Consider the following 6,000-nt stretch of genomic DNA (forward strand, 5'->3'; position numbering starts at 1 on the left):
TCTTTATTTTGATATACTTAAGGGTATTTGATGTCCATATTTCTTGTAACTGCGTAACATCAGAGCTTCTGACAAAAATTTGATTTGGAAGTCAAAAGTTTAAACTTCAGGTTTTCATGAAAAAGTTTGGTTATTAGATAATAATGGAAACAATATTTCTTAAGAATCATCTATTTCTGAAATTGATTAATGGGCAAACTTAAAAATCGTTGCGTTTTCTAATTTTATAAAAATGTACATAGGTCTTGCAAGTAACCAGTTCAAACCAAAGTCAATTGCATGGGGTTTGAAGGCTATCCACTAATTACTACGAATAATACTAACTAATATGAGTCATTTTAATTTCTCATATCCGTTTGAACAAGTTCACTCACAAGTAGGATACGACTATGAAAAAGTCTAGGAAATGGCAGAACATTATGTTACGTAATTAAATTTATAATAACCCAGAAAGATCAAGGTTTATCTACCACATAGAGCTAAATGTCTCTATTATTACTTTTAATTAATTTAAGTTACATATTATCGTATTTAGATTGCTTAGATATGACAAGCAGGCAGTGATAGCCTAGTGGTTAAGAAAGTCGGCCTTTCGATCGAGGGGTCCGATGTGCAAATCCCAGGCATGCACCTCTGATTTTTCTAAATTATGTTCCTATTAATAATTATCACTTACTAAAACGGTGAAGATAAACATCATGAGGAAACCTGCATACCTGAGATTTACCGGCAGTAGGCACTTTTATTTTTTGTGAAAATACATGATTTTCACAAAAAACAAACGTCATGGATTAAGCAGTTTTATGTTTTGAATTATAAATAACGTAAGAAATAGATTAAACTAATCGGTTTTAAGGCAAATTTCAGCGTTTTATCAATTGAATTTTATTCGCAAAATATCTCAATTTTAATCTATTATACCTTGGTTATACTCCATTATTATTTCCTTTTTTTAATTCAACTATAACCTTATGTGTTCCTAAAAACAATTATTTGAGTTACAGTTCTTAGTCGTTCAGATAGTGATTTTTAGGTTTAAAGATCTTTATTTCTCATAGAAGACATTTGTCACTTACATGAGAGGATTTTTTAAGTCGCAAATGGTTTTAACCACAAGAAACTTAATTAATTTATTTTAAACTTTTAGATTTATTTAGTAAAAATTGGCTTGTCAATAAAAAAGACAGTACATTTCTATAAATTTAGATTATGTAATGTTAAGAATATCGTAAATACAGTTTTTCTACTCTACAATGTTTTCAAATACTTATAGTTGTATAAAATATCTTTATTTTAATTTATTGAGACATTCGAATTGTAAGGATCTAGTCTATGTAATCTTCGTCACATGTACATGAGCGATGTATCTGAAATAAAACCAGAAATATTTTGGCGGCAATCCACTACACGTCCAAAACGACTACGACCATATATGAACACCTCATTCTGATACATTCCAATAAAAGTCAGAGATCAGAGGCCACAGTCGTTGTGGTCGCCAAGTGGAACGTAAGCTTACCTAAAGTCGGTTATATTACATTAGTACATAGATTAGTAAAGATTACTCACTCCTAACACGAAAATGTAACCAGTTTTGTCACTTGAAATTGTCACTGTCGTCTATTTTCGTGTTTGAAAAATATTTAAAAAAAGGGTATTTTTTGGAGCATTTACGAAGAAAACGACATTTCTCCGCCTTTTTTCGTCGATTTCGTGTTGTTTTTGCTCTGCACATGTAGGCATTGTTCCGCGTAAATTACACCATGACAATCGGAGACGTAATGGGAAAACAGTCAGCCATTTTACGTGTGTCTGCTATTTGTGGCTTCCTTTAAATACAGGGCGGTGACATATCTCTCGATAAGTGGTGCAAAAAATATATGACAGTGACAATTTCAATTGTCAAAACTGATTACATTTTTTTGTGAGGAGTGAGTAATCTTTACTAATTTATGCTTCTTGTCATATGATTAAATTAAACATGATATAAGATATAAAACTAGGTATGGCCGTATAGCCGTGGCAAACTTATTGAGAAATTGGGAAGTTCTTCTTAAAGTACATATTGTAAGATCTATTCGCATAAAAATAATTTTAATAGTTTGAATTTCTCGAAATTAGTCAAAATGAAATTGAAATAGGTAGCATTTAAAATAAATAAAATAATGTTAGCTATCTTTGGTTTCAAGTTCGGTCAGCATATAATAATTCATTAAGTAAATATCCAATTTAGCAAAGTATAAAATGAGAAAGAGCAGTTTAATTGCATTTTATTCGAAAGACATATCAATTACGAAAACAGTTATAAACTACGTATTATGATATCTGCGAAAAAAACATACAAATTTGGAAAAACAGCCATCTTCCCTCTCGTATTCCAAGTAGAGCACCCGGAGGAACATCAGCACTATTAGTATTCCTACGGTCCATAGTGCTACGCGGCTTAGCTGGTCATCTCCACTAGTCACATTTTGAATTTTTTTCGGTTTTTCTGGCTTTACATTGACCTTGGGAACCTTTGGACCCTTAGTCCTCTTGACCCGGTACACCACGGCCTCGAATTGGTCAAACATTTAGACTAATTGTTACATTCAGACGCCATGTTGAAATACAATTTTATTCTGAAAAGAACGATGTTTTTTATGTTTATACTTAATGTTATTTAGGTTTTATTAGCCTAGGGATTTCTTTTTCTATTCCGTGGTAAGTTCGTCGTAAATAAATTATATACTTATTTTACGTATATATTTAGATTTTTTTATAATATAGGAGTAGCAGACGAGCATGCGGTCCACCTGATGGTAAGTGGTTATTGCCGCCCATGGACATCTGTAATCAACCCTAGATAGGGGTAGATAGGGAACCTACCTGAGGTCGGCGACAGATGCGCCGCTACCCCTGAGGACTAAGCTGGAACGCCTCGGAAAAGTATGTCTCCCTTACCACACCCTTCAAAACGGAACACAGCAGCGCCTAACACTGCTGCTATTAGGCAGAAATAGGTGTAGCGGTGGTGCCGCTGGAGTTGAACCACAAAGGGTTCTACCACCTTCAAAAGATATAGTACGGATTTGTTTAAAAATAATTTGTTTTATACTTTTCACTCAGTTCCATGCTGATTCAAATACAATTTACTTAGGGATCCGTAACCAAACGGTAAAAACGGGATTCTATTATCAAACTCCTCTTGTCTGTCTGTCAGTCCATCTGTCCGTCTACCACAGAGCTCTGCCTATTAAACCTTAATGGATACTTGATTTTTTTTTAATCTTCACTTACTTATTATTATTCTTAAAAATCTTGCCGTTTCAGTTTTAAGGCTGAAGCTAAAATAACACAAAGATTTTATAACAACACAAGTAACGGAAAGTTTAGTCAAAGCTGTTTGAAGGATTAAACTTTCAGTAGGTACATTGAACGGACCGGATGGAGCCAAGGTCTATATCAAATTAAATTTAGTACCTACCCATTAATAATAGCGATCAAAATTAAGAAAGTAAAGTTCTATTTAAACATCTACTAACATAAGTTATCTACTTATAAATTATACCCTTTGTAAGACTAGACTCTACCAGACTTAGCACTTATTTAAGCCAAGAAGAGCCCAAAATACCCCAGTTGATTTTTTATTTTTTATCTACTTACAGTATTTAAGATGTGCTGGTAAATTATGTACTGCTTTTTCTATAAAATAGCGGCAAAGGAGCCTGTAGTCCTAGTACTTGTCAATTAGTACTCGTACTCTGTATTCTACCACTAGCATTTTTTTCTTTTTGTGGCTTTGGCGTATGGACGCTCAGCCAATGACAAATAAAAATGGGGAACGAGAGTATTAGAAAAAAAAAACCCGATGGAATTTGGAAAAGGAAGGATCAGTACAGTAACTAAAGGTAGGTATATAAATATTAAATCTTAATATCATTTTCCATAATAAATGATGCGAAGATTTTATATATATCAGGATCAAGGGAAGACAATAAATAGGGTATACGCAGTGGAAATGGTACATTTTAAGTCAAGATGGATTTTGATAGAATTGGTAAAGGGCGGAGGACTCGTACAAAGGACAGGTAAAAAATATATGATCAAGTTTATTTATTTATTCATGATCACCAACATAATGTATACCAAATAAAAGCAATCGTTGATTTTATTTGGTGGATAAATACAGAGAAAAGATGTAAGTGTCATTACAATTATAGGTGAAGACAGCATGCAAATACAGAAAGCGAGTAACATAGCTGTAGCTGTATTATAATTATTACAATATATAAAAAATGTAATATCAAAGTAGAAACACAGCAGCGCATATGACAAAACTGCTACAAAATTATTTAATAACTGTATACAGAACTGAATAAGTACTTTAATGTAGAAAATAGGACATAAGGTATAAAATGCGGCTTATTGTCAAGCAGAAAATTCTTCTACATAATTTTTCAGAATAGAACTTGTTAAAGAATTGGTTGGGTGTCGAAATAAATAATAACATGTCTAAATACTAAATAATATACAACGCTTCTGTCAGTCAGATGTAACTGTTCGGTAAAAACCACGTTTTAAATAAATTTTAATTAAAAAAGTACCTGGATATGTCAGGTTCCTTCAGGCTTACAGTACATTAGGTACAGCGACCTGACGACCACCGCAGTGATGATGAGGGCACCGGTTAACGCCAGGATATCGCACAGGAATATCTCCGGGCTAACGACCTCAATACAACCCGGACGCAGTGGTGGAGGCTTCTTGTGTAAAAGCTTCTTGACTTTTCTTAATAGTTTATTTATTTGTATCTGTGATTTTAATAGTTTACTTGTTGGTATCTTGTTTGTATTTTGGGATTTTGTCGCGAATGTCTGAGACTTCAGAGAGCCTTTTCCGACGGATGGGGTACGCGGAAGTTCATTCATGGTCACATGGCGCTGAATTTGTAAAAACGATGGCTAAATATTTTGGTCTATGTCATTTTACTATTGATTTTGGTGATTCATTCTGGGTTTTGACGATTTGGTGGCGAATTTTAATGTTATGATAACTGTGACAAGTGTTTTCTTTTTAAGATGTCTGTCACTAAGCATGTCATAATATAAATGAGAATGTTATACTCGAGGTCTTATAATGCAAACTATTTATATACTGAACGTTTTGACAAAAGGTTTTTATTTTGTATGCATATTTTATTTTATTATCTATATAAACATTTTTACTGGTCTTTTATACAAAGATCATTGATCGACTACTGTTGGCTTAAAAGATTGGAGTTAGCGTAAAAATAAAATTTTGGTATGCTACCCCAAAAAAAGGACTTAACCAATTTTTTGTTTGTATATAATTTTTTTTGGTTTCTATAATATGAAAATTTAGTAGTCTAAGTTGTATTTTCTTAATCATCACTCGTTTTCATATACAAAGTTAAGCCAAAAACACTGTAATAGTTAATCTTACTGTGGCTGTCCCAATGCAAATGAAATAATTCCAAATATGTGCAGAGTGCTCTGAAGTAATTTCTGGAAATTATTCGCCATTACTCACATCTTGGGTCGCTGTTGCGAAAACCTAACATTTTTCTTTTTCAATTGCTTTAGTAAAATTTAGGAAAACACTTGAAAAATAATAATTTGACATTTTCCTTTTTCAAGTGCTTTGTGCCCAAATTAGTTAAAATGATAATCTAATAATAATCGCTGCCAATTAAATGTTTTATATTAATATGCCACTTTATTACATTAACTCTGTAAAAGATGGCGCCACACGATTGGGAATTATGCTATTGAAGTTTCTAATTATCTTGCTTAAATTGTTTTCTAATCATCATATTTTAATTATAAGCTTTGAATTAAGACAATTACAACAAGGCTGCTTTTTGGGCATCATCCTGATCACATCATCTGGTAGAAAACCTCCTTTTGCCAAATAAGTATAGACTTATACCTATACTATAGGGCTCTATTGTATTCACGGAAAAATAGTATAAAAAATACAAGAAAAGTTTTTTTTTAT

The 6,000-nt window shown here is 32.5% G+C and overlaps 1 long non-coding RNA gene across 1 annotated transcript; it reads right to left on the bottom strand.

Annotated features, from left to right (window-relative positions):
- Positions 1-1,267: 1,267 nt before the first annotated feature.
- Positions 1,268-5,061, bottom strand: LOC140749797 (uncharacterized). The gene is made up of 3 exons (XR_012103126.1): positions 4,587-5,061; positions 2,343-2,621; positions 1,268-1,367 (listed from the first exon to the last, which is right to left on the bottom strand). It is a non-coding gene; the product is annotated as an uncharacterized LOC140749797 (long non-coding RNA).
- Positions 5,062-6,000: the final 939 nt, after the last annotated feature.

Source organism: Epargyreus clarus, unplaced genomic scaffold (assembly GCF_041222505.1).
Source record: "Epargyreus clarus isolate Ecla_fem2 unplaced genomic scaffold, WU_Ecla_fem_2.2 ptg000018l, whole genome shotgun sequence".
Classification (NCBI taxonomy): Eukaryota; Metazoa; Arthropoda; class Insecta; order Lepidoptera; family Hesperiidae; genus Epargyreus; species Epargyreus clarus.